Source organism: Vidua macroura, chromosome 1 (genome assembly GCF_024509145.1).
Source record: "Vidua macroura isolate BioBank_ID:100142 chromosome 1, ASM2450914v1, whole genome shotgun sequence".
Lineage (NCBI taxonomy): Eukaryota > Metazoa > Chordata > Aves > Passeriformes > Viduidae > Vidua > Vidua macroura.
The window spans coordinates 149,461,184-149,475,376 of record NC_071571.1 but is presented as its reverse complement, the minus strand read 5'-3'; the positions used below and the strand labels follow the sequence as shown (position 1 = coordinate 149,475,376).

Genomic DNA, 14,193 nt, shown 5'->3' with positions numbered 1-14,193 from the left:
GCAGACAGCCCTGTAGTGGTAGCATCTGTCAATTGCAGGATTTTCATTTACAGCCCCAAAGAGCTGTGCTGGGACACCTCTCATCGGTGAATTGCTGAAGCAAAGGTGCTAATAGCTCATTATACTGCAAACAGGTGGTTCAGGCTCTTGCTGTTGTAGCTGGAGAGCCTGCAAAAATGGGATGATTCACTATGCAGGCACTGCTGGCCACTCCAGAGTCTGTGTGTTTTCTGCATGTATCCAAGCAAAATGCTGCTTGTGATGTTTGTCCAGGAGCTAGGGCTGGGCACTGTGTTTTTATGCTGTGTTTGGGCTGAGACTTTGAATTTTCATTGGGAAATATTAACATGCTGTAATATCCTGAGGATGAAGCAATTACCTTAATAGATGCTTCTGTCATATTGTGTGGTCTAGATCCTGCCACTTGCCGTCCCTTTCACAGTGTTGCCTTCTCTAAAATGGAATATTAACCACCAGACTCCTGCAGAGTGTTCAAAATAGTGGAAAAGTATTATATTGCATATTAATGCAGCATAATAACGATAATATTCTAGTATTCAGAGATCAGAGGCTGACTAGGTTTGTGCAGAAGGAAGAAGAATCATTATTTCATTATCTTTATTTAGTCTTGCAAATGGGAAGTCTGTGTGGTTTAACATTCCTCTCCCCACCTCTGGCTTTTTGTTTAACTTGGGTCCAAATAGGCTGATTTCTAGACCCTTGATTGCTGATACTTCATTTTTCTGATAACTGGGTTCTTATGGCCCTTGTCCTCCTCTCTGACACCATGCAGTATTTTGAACTTCAGGCCCAATAAAGAAATACGAAGTTTGCTGGTACTGAAATCAAAGCAAACGTTAAATCAGGATGTGCCCAGTAACTATTTAACTTGATTAGCATTTTGACTGCATTGGAAACCTGAAAAGTGCTTGATAGATGCAATATAAAGCTTTGCAGTGGCAGCAAAAGATATTACTTGTTTAATGTCAGCACTAAATAATGTAATACTGTTGTCAAATGTCAATTTTCATTGCTGCTTTCAGTGCAGTTTCATTTCTGGAAAATTAACCCATCACAGTTTCAGAAATTGTTTCAGCTTTTCCTCAAAAAAAGTAATCTTTAGAGGGAATATTCTGAAGAAGAAAGGCTCCTTCACTCCAGTCACCAAGTTTTGAAATCCTTAGATTTTATTTATTAAGGTCAACAGGGAGGGAATAAATCTCAGGCTTTCAAGTTTTAAGTTACAATTTTGAAAATCTTGTGATCTGAGACTGTTCCATGGGAAAGAACTGCAGCTCCCTGCTTTGCATCATTAATGAAGTATCAGACTTCTCATGTAAATAATATCCTGTCTTAATTAGAAAGTATTTAACCAAATATTTAAATCAGGGCAAATGTAGGGAAAAATAACATCCTGATTTAATTAGAAAGCAATTAAGATTCACTTCAAGTCTGAGAGGTGAGGGAAGTATTAGAAAGTGTGGATGGACTCCTTGGGAACATCAGCTCCTGGAGAGTGGCTGTACAAAAAGAGATCCATGGAATGGTTTGGGTTGGAAGGGACCATAAAGATCATCCAGTTCCAGCCCCCTGCAATGGGCAGGGACATCTTCCACTGTCCCAGGGTGCTCCAAGCCCCATCAAAGCTGGCCTTGGACACTTCCAGGGATCCAGGAGCTGCCACAGCTTCTCTGGGCAACCTGTGCCAGGGCCTCAGCACCCTCACAGTGAATAGTTTCTTCCCAATACTTTGCCTTCTGTTCTCACTACGAAAAGCCTCTGCCTTTGTATGGACACATCAAGTACCTTAAATTGATTTTATTTGAAATTAAAACCTGTCTCCTTGGGTGGCAGCTTTCCTTAAATATGTGTTGTTAAATCAGTTGTTTGTGTACACACATTACAAATATTTCTTCAGCATATTTTATACTGACATAATTTAATGGCTTTTTTTCAAAGTAAAAGTGAGTATTAGCCTGCTAAATTGCATTACTGCTTGGGAATTCCCTTTGGTAGTTTTTCTTAGTCACTAAAAATACCACAGTAGTCTAAAGCTGCATTTTGCTTAAACACAGTCTTTATTCCACAAAGTGGGGCACAGGATCCTCAGCTATAATGTGACTATATCAGGTTGTGCAGATGGAAGGAGAATTTCAGTTTCTTTATTCGAGACAGTTTCAAGGTGAGGTCATGATTTGTGTGGCTGTAAATCTCAGCAGTGAGGCTCTTGGTCAGCTTTTCTTTGATTCATCATCCAAACATGTTGGTTATGAGACACTGCAAAGCCAATTTGCTGTTGGAGTCAGTGTGTGGCTCTCTGATTTCTGAAAATGAGGCTGAAAGAGGGTTAGGTCAGGAAAAATAAGACTGAATGGCAAAGTCAAATCCCTAAGGAGTCAGGAAATGGAGAAATAAAGGCTTCTTGTATGACTCTGAATCTTGATGGACATTGAAGCTTTTCATAGGTTCCAGTTAATGGCCTGGCTCAAAATACAGATGTGGGACCTACCATGGTTAATTCTTATTATTTTACATGTGAACACATTTTGGTTGAGATCTCCTGACTTTTCTTTCATTATCTTAGATGTGGAATCTATTGGGAAAGCCACATTTATGTGAAGCTGACAGGACTCCTGGGTTTCCTTTCCTGAGACTTACTGTGTGTGGGGAAGCACCTGAGGGAGGTTTGGAGATGTTTGACAGCCATCCTGCTTTATTCCGACTCCTGCCATTGCTGAGACCTTGTGAGCAGTGTCCTTTTCTCTTCTGGAATGGACACACTACAGATGTGGTCCTTAAGAGAGCTTTAGATGATAAAGCCTTATACAGCTTTTTTCTTCCCTGGGTATACACGCACAGTTGTTCTTTTATTTGTTCTGTGACAACATGTTGTGCCTCTGCTAATTGTTCTTATCCCTCTCAAAGTTTTCTTGACAAAGTCCCTTCTGCCTGAGTTTGTGGGAAAGAGAGGAGGAGGAAAGCAAGCAAACTCAGGATTCCTGCTGACTTGCATGGCAACAGCAATCTCCTTCCAGTTCAGAATTTATCAATTCTGTGGCTGTGTGAATCAATTTATCTGCTGCATGCTGTCAACTTATTATTAAGAAAGTGAAAATGAGTGCTAGATAATCACTCGGAACAGCTTGGAGCAGCCTTGGTAGTCACAGAAATAAAATTATGGAAGAAATGTTCTCTTAATACAATGCCTTGAGATGCACTAATGTGCCAAGTGACCACACCAGGAAGTTGCTTTCAGTCAGTGCTAGGATATTTTTCTCCAATTTTGAATGAAGACTTCTGTGAATTTAAGAGAATTTCAGGAGAATATGTTGATTTACATCTCTGATCAGCTTAGGGTTCAATGTTAGGCTACACATTTGAAACAAAAAGTACAAACCCAAGAACCACTGGGGCCAGAAGGGGATCCAAGGCTCTCAACAACTTTTTCAATTTTAAAACTCATAAAGGAAAATAACTCCTTACTTTATACCTTAAATAGTTATGGTCTCCATCGTTGTCTACAAGGAATATAAACATGACAAAGGATGCAACATAGGCACTAAAAAGACATAAACAACAGCTGAAGGAAGATGGAGATTCATGTGGGAAAAAAGTTTTAGAGCTGCTGTTACCAGGACATTACTATTCTTGATTCAAAAAAGTATTTTTAGGGGATGCCAGAGCATTTCCCACTTATCCCAAGATAGTACATTAAAACTCATTTTGTAACTGTCCTTATCTCTGGAAAACATTCTTTGAAATCGTGTGGTTTAGGAATGGAGACTTGGTGGATCTCTATAAAACCTCTTGTAGGGATTCTGACTGTTCACATTCAGGTGATTAATAATTAATTAAAATTTAACTTTTGTTTATTAATGGGAAAACCTGGAAGGCAAATTAATGAGAATGAGACAGCAGAGGAAAATCAACCTTTTGCAGCATATAGAAAGCAACCAGAAAAAAACCTCAATATTTTCTACAATGTGAAGTTATGCAGTGTGTGGATTGTGTGCTTCCTTTGAAATAGAATGGTAATTATAATAAAAAGTCTCTGACCATCCTGGTCTAGTGGGAAGTGTCCTTGCACATGCAAGGATGGTTGGAACAGGATGATCTGTGAGGTTCCTTCCAACCCAAACCATTCTGTATTCTGTAATATTAATGGTACAGAGAAATTGTTCATTGTGCTGGTAATTCACCAGAAATTGACAGAAAACCTCTGGAGAGGTATCAGTGACGATAAGTATAATATCTGCAAAGATTGGGTAATGAGAAATAAGAGGAACTTAAGTAAAACTGAAACCAGAAAAGATTTGTAATTATTTCTCAACTAGGAATATATTAGTTTTGCTTAAAAAGGATATTACCAGAAGGAAATGGCATATTATCCTTTTATCCCTTTTTTTTTTTGGTTGTTGTTTTTTTAATGTAGATAAAAAAGGATGTTTTACATTTAAATTCTAGAAATACAGAATTGCTCCATATCTTGACACTACAGGAGCTTGTTCAGCCAGTGCCAACGATGCAGCATCAGGAATGGGGACACAGAGGTGCCCTCTGACTTCATCACTGGATTGTACCAATGTCTCTTCAAGAGAACACCCCACTGAGACTGGTGCAGATATCCTGTGCTTGAATCTGCATCTTTTCTGGTCAATTAAAATTACTGTTCTGTACATGCAGGGTAAAATGTTGTTTGTCTCTGCTAGTAGGTGCTGAGTGTATGTGGGATATTGGGTAGAGCTTATGCTGTGATAATCAGTTAAAAAAAAAAATCTGTGAACCCTTCAGATTGAAGCCAGCTTATCAGTTTGGTTAAGGCTTCTTTACTAGCTTCAAGTCCACGTGTTTTTTTCCCTGTTTTGAACATGTTTAATGCTATCGAGAGTTTTAGAAAACAGCTCTGCTAACCAAAACCAAAGCATAACATCAGAGAGAATAAAACTGTTAAGATTATTGAGGCTATCAGACAAACAACCTGGCAGGCAATGTTTGCTGATATATAGGAAATAACCAAAAAGAACTCCAAAATGCTGCTAAGATAAATCCAGTGTCTGGGGGTTTTTTGCTAGGAGAGGTTAAAAGTACAACAGGCATATGATTAAAAAGTGATGGACATGAAGCTCTCTAATACCTTCATGGCTGGCATGTAGCATATGAGATTAAATTTCAGCGGTGAAGAGCAGATAGAAAAATATTTAGCTGTCTCTCCATGTTGATATTTGGTTGCAGAGACTATCCTTCAACACCTGAAAAAAAGGAGGTTGGTTATAATATAGTGATGGTTCAGAAAACTGATTTTTTTCTGTTTCATCTGACTCAACTACTGAGTCACAGTAGTTGAGACTACGCTTGGTTTGCTTTAAGTATTAAATACTTAGGAATAATTAAGACTTGACAAAGCTTGTAGCTTGCATTACATTGAGCTGGTAAATTGAGTTATAGGTTAGAGAATTTTGGTACAAAATTGTATGAAATCAAAAGTTCCTTTTACTTCCTGGTAGGGTCTTGTTTCTGCTGTGCTAATTATGCCAAAGTAGTTTGGAATTTGAATTCCTGGACTCCTTTCAGCTAATTTTTCTTTTGACAGTTTCAGGATTTTATGTGCATCTTTAGGAATTAATGAACATGCTTTGGCTGTATTCAAAATGCTGTTTAGGACAGTGAATGAAAATGTGCTGAAACTGAAGTGCCCTTAAATTTTTAATTATTCCACAGTGGTTTAAATAAACCTGTATATTTAGCTTGTACTTTAACATTGTTTTGAATACAAGTCCTTTCCTGAATTTTTAATTTTAAGATTTGACTTTTTACAGTGTGGTTATGTCTGAGCACCCCCTGTTTGTTTTTTGTTTGGCTGACAGCACTCTCCTAAATTAGGGAGGAACTTTTATCTCTGCTGTGCAGCTGAGAAGCAAGGGGAGAGAATTCACGGCATGCCTCAAGGTGTGCAAGAACACTGTGGCAGAGCAGGGAAAGAAGCCTGGGTCCCCCAAGTCCTTGACTAGAACAATGTGACTAAATCTTGCAGTTGTGAACTGCCTTCTTGATTTGTTTCTTTACATGCAGCCTTTCAGTCCCACTTGGACCGAGGAGTGAGAACTCATTTTAGGTATGGACATTTCCTCTGACTCTGATTAGGGCCAGAGAGAAACTGTTCAATGAGTATGAACAATTGCAGCCAGCACTTGCAACTACTTCTTGTCTCAATGCTGGGAAAAAATGAGCCAGAGCTGACTAGTATTGCCTTTTATTAAGCTTTATAATCCCCATTGAACTCAATGTCTGAGTTCCCTGGGCTAGCATTTGTTATCCCAACTCTGGGCTAAACCATCCTTCTTCTCCAATTATAGGCCTTGGCATCAGTGGTTTTTATAAATCTTCTTCTTCAAAAATTTTTTTCCCCATGGATAAGATTGGGATATTGAATGACTACCTTTCTGTAAGCTAATCTAATAATGCAATGATTTTCAGACTCTTAGGTACAAAACTAGAGAAAAGCCTCTTTAGACTTCCTACTTAATAAGATTTACAGTGTTTGTTATTATCCACAAACTTAGTTTCGTTCCTTGCTTGGACTAGGTTCACTTCACAGTCAGGCTTCTTAAATTAATGCCTGGCTCTTCTTCCAGCAGTTTCTCATCTCTTTTAATTGGCCACTCTGGTCACATTGTGCTCCTGGCCGGCCAGTGCAGCCAGGGTTCATCTGTTAACCTCCATTGATCCTCACCTTTCTGTCCTTCAGCCCTTCCCATTCCATCCCACCAGCTCTGCTCTCTGCTGCCAGTACAGAACTTCCAGGGCTCATCCCAATCTTCTTCATGTACACAACTATCTGAGAAAGAAATGGTTTATTTAATTCAGTTTACCTTGTTTAGGTGAAAACACCTTAAAAAAGGTGAGCAAGGTCCAGCAGTGTCTTCTTTCAAATAAAGCTCTGATCTTTTTGCAACTTTTAGGATGTCAAATGTTGAAATTATAGCTTTAAGAGCAACACTAAATTCTGTAATATTCATCTTCTGCATCCTGTGAGATTTATCTACAGAAAAAAATGTCATGTATGTAAGCCTAATTTTCACTTACATAACTAAAGTGACATAACTTGCTGACACACATTTTTACTATGTAACTTCTCCTCTGTAAAAACATATTTTTTAAAATCAGATCCTAATTATATCAATAATGGCCAACACACACCTACTTCACTTTTCTTCATGTAGGTGGTTGTTTGTGCTTTCTAGCAGAAAGACTGTGGTCTGTTTACTTCTATTTTTTGTATTTCCTCCTTTTTAAAATAATGCTGTAGACTTTACTCCTGTTTATCTTACCTTACACTGACTTAACTGCATTGACTCCAAGAGAGTTAACCATAATCTTCACTTACGTAGGAGGTAGATTGTGCACATTTAGCTAATTCTCTAGGTGTCTGGGCTCAAAATGTAGTGTAACGGATCTTAGTCACTGCTGTGTTTTCATGCAAACTGTTAAAACAACATTTTATTTGCAGAATTTCTCAAAGCAATGGAAAATAAAGACATTCAAGAGCATGCTTTTGGCTACAGAGATGCAAATCTAAACATGTGCTGATTTCACTGTGAATGGTCCTGGAAGAAAGGAAGGAACTTTGGTGAGGTCAAGGACACTCCACAATACCAATGGCCAAGAAACATCTCCATCTGTGTTTACTTTCTAAATATTTTCTTAATATTTTTTATGCAGCCTTTTCTAATTTCATTCTCCATGTGGAGCTGAGGTAGGTTAAGCAGGATCCCTGCAAGTGCAGCTGGGAAGCGCTGGAGTGTCGCTAGCAGGAAAGATAAACCAGAGCACTTTGTCACTCTCTGGTTTTAATCCCAAACAGAAACCAAAGCTGTAAGTAGTGCAATGTGTTTAGACAGAAGGATGTAAACATGAACTGGTGAAGAGACAGCTGGGAGCTACTGGGTCGGGTTCAGAGGGCAGATTCTGTGCTGGGTGTCCCTATGCAAGGAGCTGGAAGAAGCCTCACCTGGACTGACACTGACACTGGTTAAGGTCCTCACAGGGGACGTTAACCATCTCAAAAACTGCTGGAAGAACATCAGAGCAGCACAAAAGTAATTCAGGAGGCTCATGGAGTACATTGGTGCCAGATTCCAGACACAGGTGATTGAGGAGCTGATGGGTGGGCATGATCTGCCTGGGCCTGACCCTTTAAACAGAGAAGAACTAGTTAGGGCTGTGAAAGTCAAGGGAAGCCTTGGCTGCAGTGAACATGGGATGGTGGAGTTCAGGATTCTGAGAAGATGAGAAAAATGGTGGTTTCACTGCCCTGGATTTCAGGAGAGCAGTTTTTGACAGTTTCCCATAACATCTGCACGGACAAACTGGACTACAGAACTGGGCTGTGAGGTGGACTGGGATGTAGGGTCTGACAGACTCCAGTTCACACAACAAAGCTTCAGAAAGCCTAATGGTCCTGTCTTTCCCATGTGTATTCTTGGGTATTGCTCACTGTCCAAGAAGAAATTTGGAGGAAGTTTTCTGTGTTAACTAATTCACCTCTGCCCACTGCTGAGTCGCTCCCAGAAATTCTTCAGAGTTGCATGGGGAACTATAACTTCACACAACATGATTTTATGTGGAAAAGGAAAATGAGGGAAACAGCTGTTAGTGAAATCTCTTGGTCCACAGACCAGCCTGCACTGAGACGCACTGGGTGTAGTTATTTAAAATGACATAAAACAGTCTAGGAAGCACAACACAGAAATGGAATCAGAGGCTGCACCTCGAGTTCCACTTAGCAGGGGCAGCAGCAATGTCTTCAGGCCCATGCTCTGCTCAAAGGAGCTGCAGACTGGTTTTGGCTTCTGCCTCTCGCATGATACAAAGATTAACATGCTGCTTTTGTCTTCTGAGGGATGACATCTTTGTGCTTAGCACCAATTCAGACATTCCCTTTCCTGCTTCTTCATCCCTTCTGTCTTCAGGCTGCTCTGCCTGGCTTCCTTTAGCTCCCGTTTGTTTTCTATTGCTGCCTTCTTAGCTGGTAGTGAATACTTTTATGCTCTTCTATTTGTTGTGAGGATGTCTGGATGAGGCCCCTGCCATTCCATTCTTACACTGCCATACCAGAAAATGATCCATCATTCCCTGTTTCCAGGTTTTGTCTCTGCTCCACAGGCATTGTTGAATTGAGATAGCTTTCTGGGAAACCAGGCTGCCAAATGAATAAATATGTGAGAGGGTGAACAGTCAATCAGTTTTATGAAAAGCTCTGACTCCAAGAAGATGGAAAAACTCCTAGTTCTTGCAGACCTCTGACTGGATCTTTCCTCCCTTTTACATCCAATACAAGCTAATATGGACTTGATGTCTCTTTATAAAGCATTGAATTTAAGAAGATCTTTGGAAATTATCTCTTTTTCTGTAGAGACCTCTTTGTTAATGGCTATTTTGACCCAACCAAATTAGATCCCTGTCAGACACTCCCTGCTTTTCCAAAAGCAACTCAGATATCATCCATTTTATATCAATGATATCTAGAAAAGCTGTAATTTGTATTTGTGTTTTAGGCTTATTGCTTTGTCTCTGTCTGCTCTGTCTCCATCTTTATGAGTACGTGTTACTCCAACTCCTGCCCTCCCCCACTGCTCACCCCAGAAGGTGACTAAGGAGCACGGACATAAGCAAAACCATGAAGGACTGAATCTCTGTCTCAGGGGAGGGGCTCATCCCCCATATTCCCTGATTTAAGGAACCACCCTGCTCTTGTCATTCCCTGCTTGTGTCCCTTCAGTAATTGCTTCAGCTGCAGTTATTTGCATTCACCCTTCACATCCTTCACTCCTGATCCTTCCACCCAGGCTTCCCAGCCTTGCCCTTCACAGCTGCTGAGTGCACTTTTTGGCAGATTTTTCCCCAGGTTTGACAAGAGACTTTCTTATATCCCATTCTAAGCCCAGCTCATTGCTGTCGTTCCTTCCTTTCCCACTAACCACTGCAAATGGATCGCCTTGACTCCATGGGATTTATAAACATCTTCAGTGAGAAGGTGCCATTCAATCTGATCTCCTCCTTGTTCTGGGAGCTTATCTGGCCCTCCTTGCTAATACATTGTGCTCAGAAGCTTAGGTTTGGTTGTAGAAAGGCCCCGGTCTTCATAAGAAGAGGTCAGGGTAGGAGTAATCCTCCTGTTCCCTGCCTAATTTCAATTTCTGCTCCAGCTTCCAGCCCTTACTTTTAGTAATAATTTTCCCCACTAGAGATTCCTTTATTGCTCTTAATTTTCTTTCCATAGAGAAACTCACTAATCAAGTAATTTTTACAATCTTTCTGATAAACTAAACAGATTAGGCTCTTAAAGTCTGTTACTGAAAATGAGCCAACCTTCAAGTTTCTTTTTCCTCCCTCTTTTCTGCCTCCCTACTGTCCTGCATTCTGTTCTGACATCAGAACAGCATTGTGGTTATAGGTTTAATGTTACCAATGGCAAATGCAAAAGTAAATTATTCATTTCTGCTTATCGCCTGTTTACGTATTTCTCAATTTTTTTAATGCAGTGTGGCATTAGAAGGAAAAGTTACCTATGTGATAAAAAAGATAAAATGGTTTGGATTGGATGGGACCTTAAAGTTCATCTCATTCCACCCCTCTGCCACGGGCAGGGACACCTTCCCCTATCCCAGGTTGCTCCAAGCCCTATCCAACCTGGCTTTGAACATTTCCAAGGATGGGGCAATATACACCATCCTCTAATGTAAACGATTGCTGTACCTTATACTTACAAAAAACTCTATGAATTCTTCTCTTCTAGGGAGGCAGATTAGGAAAGCTCTGTGACTTCTGGTGAATTCAACCCCCTGATCTGCTGTTGCTGAAATATTTTATTTTGCATAGGTAAAATACATTCTTATCCATATAAAATATCAAGGGTTCACATCAATGTGCAAAGATCAGCTCTTCAAACACTGGCTCATGTGGAGAGGATCAATTATGAACTTCTTGTTAGAAAAAACTAAAAGCAAATCTTGTCCCTTCTTGGCTGTGTCACACATTGGCACAAAGTCATCTCCTGAATGAGTTGCCTGTTCCATGTGTTTAGTCTCCTAAGGCTACAGCATTGCATAAAAGGGTTTCAGTGGTGGAGTGCTTTTTAATCTTAGAGTGAAATTCAAGTTATTTCAGTTCTGGATTCTACTATTACAACAAAAATAAATTTAATTAAAATGGGAACACAGGAAGTAATGGGCAATGGCTTGGCACTGGTCTGTTAAAAGTGTTGAGAGTGTAGTGCTGAATGCTCTTCACAAGGAATTCCAAAAGGAAATCAGGCAAAAGGCTTGGAGAGAAGCAGGTTTTTTTCAGTCTTGAAGAGGGGGTATCCTCACCTGGGTCACTCAGTGCTTCCTGGGACACCTCCAGGATTTGTGTTAAACAGATTTTTGATTCCAGTACCTGTGAGTAGAATGGGGACATTTCCATATAATAATCCATGTTCTGTGCTGTGTTTGCCTCTTATGATCCTGATACAAATAGGGCTAGGTCCCTTTAATGAGAACCTGTACAAAACCTGGAATAATCTTATGTAGAAACTTGGAACAATCCCTGCAATACACTGAAAAATGTGCCTAGAGACTGACCACAGCTCTCTGCCAGAGTGAAGAGAGAAGATGAGTCTTTCACACACTTGTGGCTGGTATTTGGGGAAGGTAAATGTTCACCAGTTCTAGCAAGGATGACAGAATGGAAGCTTGACTTGTGGACTTGTGTGAGAAACCAAAAAGTTCTGTATTTTGACAGCCCCTCTCAGATCTGCACAACTTTGTAAAGCATCTTTTAATCATGAGCTACAGCAGCAGTGTCCTATGAACCTGCCCTGCCTTTTGTATTTGTTTTTTTGATTAATGTGACTTCTCATAAAGTAATTTTTGGTAATCCAGATGGATGATGGGTCTCAATATCAATACTGTCCCAAGTAGTGACTTTGGGATTTTGAGAAGGTGATTTTCCTTCTTGGCACATCGAAATAGAACTTAACTTTCCTTGTATTGCATTGAATTGTTGGAATAACCAATTAGTCTGTTGATCCAAAATCATAAGCCAATTTGGGAATGAGAATAGGCTTGGGTGTTACTTCACAGAAAAAGAATAGATGCTGTGAGAAATTCAGAGTTAACTATAAACTATTTCCTACATAGGACCTCACTGGGACTGATTTAAACTTTCCTAGGTGCAAATAAATGCATATCAGAGTAGAAACAGAGACTCAGACATATTCTCCCACTTTTTCTCTTACTTTCCTAACTTCTAGTTTACCAGGAGGAGAGGAAAAGTAGATTACTTGCTCTATAAATTCTCTATTGAAATTTCTATGAATTAGGGCTATAAGTGAATAATGACTCTTCTTCCAGCTTTCCCCTCTCATGTCTCATACATATACATTCACACTCAGAAATAGCATACTCTTCATGCAAAGGTTCCTCTCTTTTGAAATAAAACCAATACATTTTTTAACATGTCATATGCCGTGGATAACTTGATTACCTCATGCTCCCAAATTCAGCTGTTAATTATTTATTTGGAAGTGTTGGGTGGGCTGCCACAATTAGCCTTGGCATATTAAATAAATAGTTTTTTACGGTAATTGGGCGTTGATACCATGCTGCTTAGAATAAGCTCCAGTATTTCTTTCCTGTCTTGGAGCTAACTGCAATTTTTAATTTCATGAAACACTTCAGGAGACCATAAGAAAAAATAATCACATTACAAGTGAGAAGTGTTGAGTAAATTTCTTTTACAAAAAGACACGCCAGTTATAAATTTAGCCTTTAATTGATGGCATTACGAAGGGCTGAGATGGAAAACAAACAGTGGGAAAACCAATAATCTGTAATGTCAGGAGTCTGCATGGTCTGCTTGCCAGGCTGTGCACAGGCTCTTGAAGAGGTAGAAGCTTCCAGTGGCAAGAGAAAATAACCTTCCAATACTCTGTGCCTGTGGTGGAAAGGTGTCCAGCTGAGGAAACACGAAGCAGGTGATGCTAATTTACTTTTATCATCTTGGCCAAAGGGTTTTCCTGTGCTGCTGCTTCCAAAGCAGCAGGGCAGGACATTGGTTCTCCAGGTTTTCTTCCTGCCAGGCTGCATTCTTTCCGTGGACAAGCTGGCCTCTCTGTTTTATCCTTTCTGTTGTTTGCATCCAACTCTAGGAAGGCAACTGGGGCTTCTCAAATCCCAGTCGAGAGGATGGAGGAAAAGCCCCAGATGTGGCTGCTCTGGGCTGTGCAGGGAAAAAGATCTGGCTCTCTCATATCTTCTGACTGACTGGAAGATGTCCAAGCTGAAAGATTCCCTTTCACTTCTCTCTGGGTGTCCTGTCAGAACAAGGCAATGGCAGGATTTGGGTTTTTATAGCAAATCTACCCATCCAGGAGCTCATCTGGAATTCCTTATGCTGTGCCTCTCCTTCCATTACCATTCAGGGAGTCTCTACTCTGAAGGATGCACAAGGAGGATAAAAAGGGCACTTTGAGAGCTCCACTGTATCTCAGGCTTTTGTACCTCCAGTAAAGTAAGACATTATTGATATATTTTTGTTGACATGTTTCTCAGGGAGCTTTCAGCCCTCCTGTTCTTCCCATTTTCCCTGGGTTATGTCAACTTCAGAGGCTGCTTCCTTTAAGTTTAGGTATGAATCTGTAACACGGTAATGGTCCATCATGGTGGGCCCTTTCAGTAGCATGTTTGGGTCCAGATAATCCAGACCATAATCCATATGGTTCTGGATTACTCACTGTTTTGAGTAAGAACAGTTTTGCCTTTGGAAGTTCTCCAAGCTCTCCATCTCTAGGGAGCTTCTGGTTGTTCTGTGTGGACATTACTTGGGCAATTGGCCTCAAGCATCTGAAAAATACTGAGATCTAGTTAAAGTCCCAGAACAATCCTTTTTATACTGGAAGTCTGAAAGCTGTCGAGAGTTTATGGTATTTCTGCTCTTTTCTGCCTGTGGGAGGATGCTTTTCAAAGGCAGCCTTAAGGGAAATGCTGCTCTCTGCTCCCCAGTGCTGGAGGTTTGATGGGTGCACATTTCCAAATGATGGACTTTGTGCAAGGAGATCTGTGTGTCAGCACACTCAGAGACCTGCTCATTACCATCCCTCAGTAGCTGACGTTAAAGAAGCATTTTTAGCCCTGTCTTCCTCTCCTTACTATT

General features: G+C 40.3%; 1 protein-coding gene across 2 annotated transcripts in view; it reads left to right on the top strand.

The window, feature by feature from the left end:
• Positions 1 to 14,193, top strand: part of TRAPPC9 (trafficking protein particle complex subunit 9) — a 449,912-nt gene that overhangs the window by 363,122 nt on the left and 72,597 nt on the right. The gene's annotated exons all lie outside the window — the stretch shown is intronic.